Source organism: Limulus polyphemus, unplaced genomic scaffold (genome assembly GCF_000517525.1).
Source record: "Limulus polyphemus unplaced genomic scaffold, Limulus_polyphemus-2.1.2 Scaffold94, whole genome shotgun sequence".
NCBI lineage: Eukaryota > Metazoa > Arthropoda > Merostomata > Xiphosura > Limulidae > Limulus > Limulus polyphemus.
Window position 1 is genome coordinate 507,572 of NW_013665704.1, and position 1,792 is coordinate 509,363.

Here is a 1,792-nt window from a genome sequence, read left to right on the forward strand (position 1 = left end):
AAATCTCACTACTCCAACTTCTCAGTAAGCATGGGTTTGAACTCAAATCTCACTACTCCAACTTCTCAGTAAGCATGGGTTTGAACTCAAATCTCACTACTCCAACTTCTCAGTAAGCATGGGTTTGAACTCAAATCTCACTACTCCAACTTCTCAGTAAGCATGGGTTTGAGCTCAAATCTCACTCGATTTCACTTCTGAAATTGTTAGAAAAGTGTAACGACTTTACGGGTCAGTTTTGCTTTCAACATCAGTTTTTGCCTTCAGAAAACACACGGATCTAGAAGAAACGGGAAGGTTGTAAAAGTGTCTGTTTTAAATTGTTCATGAAATGCTTAGTTATCTTCAGTTGCACTTTCTCCAGTTCTGATTTCACTGAAGTGTTTAAATTTGTTTCTGTTTCATTCATTGTTGTCCGCCTTCTGCCTAAAAACACCGGGTTCGAATCCCGTCATCGAATATGCTTGCCCTTTCAGCCGTGTTGGCGTTATAATGTGATGGTTAATCCCACTTTCTGTTGATAAAAAAGAATAGCCCAAGAGTTGTCGGCGGGTGAAAATGACTAGCTGTCTTCCCTCTAGTCTCCAATTTCTAAATAATGGACGGTTAGAACAGGTAACTCTTGAGTAGCTTTGCGCGAAATTCGATAAACATAAATATAGACCTTTTTCATTTTTGCAGTGAAACCGTCTATATATCTGTTCTTTGCAACACATCTAAATTCACAACTTACAGAAAATCATTCCAATTTGTTGTTTTGTGGCAACGACTAGTCTTTGTGTTGATATTCCCAAAGTTAGTCCGGAATACCACAAAGCAATAAAATTGGTCCAAGTAGGCTTAAGAACTGGAAGTCTGTAGGATTTTCAAACATTCTAATTCATCTAGACCATTAATACGTGTATATTTGTGTGAAAATATTGTTCCTGTGAAAGTTTTACTTTTAACTATGTTTAAAGTCCCAATGCATCACACGAGCAGTAACATCAGTGGTGTAGGAGAGGTGTTGGGTTCAATGCTGTCAGGACAGTTATGGATTACGATACTGCTATTGGTTTATGTCTGATAATAAATCATATCCTAATCCGTTGAGTATCCTACATCGTATTTCATAAGTTTTAAAATTTTTCATGTATGAATTTCATTGACAATCTCATTTATCGTCCGCATTTTAAAGGTGGCGTAGGATTCGCGTCTTTAGCAGAAAAGATGTGAATAATCATGTGCTTAGTAACGTTTTAAATTCAGAAGCATCTTGTGATATATACTGGTGTATATTCTTCTGCGTATACTTTAAAATATATGGATAACTGTTGTCACACTTTCTTCATTTCTTTTTAAGGACGAGGTAATAGCTCTAAAAGAAACACATTTCTTGCGTATCAGTTCGAGCGAAGTTATTTTAGCAAAACAAGTTTGTCTTTTTTTTTTCCGTATCAGTTATTACCAATATATTTATCGGAAACTGGATTAGGCTATCTTAATTAAAAACTGAAAGATTGGTCTTACCGTACAACCTAAAAACTTTTATATTTCTGGATTAAATTCTGTGAAATTTCCTTTTCACTTCATGAGATTTACTTAAGGTGATGAAATAGGACCTTGGTAAACGAGTAAGTAAATATAGCCTTGGGGAAAACTTGTTATATTTTCAATAACAATGTAAAAAATCAATGTGTCAGTGCAGGTCTTGCAAGGACTTCTCGTGAAGTCAGTATGTTGGGATCCGAGTCTGTATCATCCGGGGGGGGGGGTTTAAGAATTTCAGATATATATATATACACACACACAC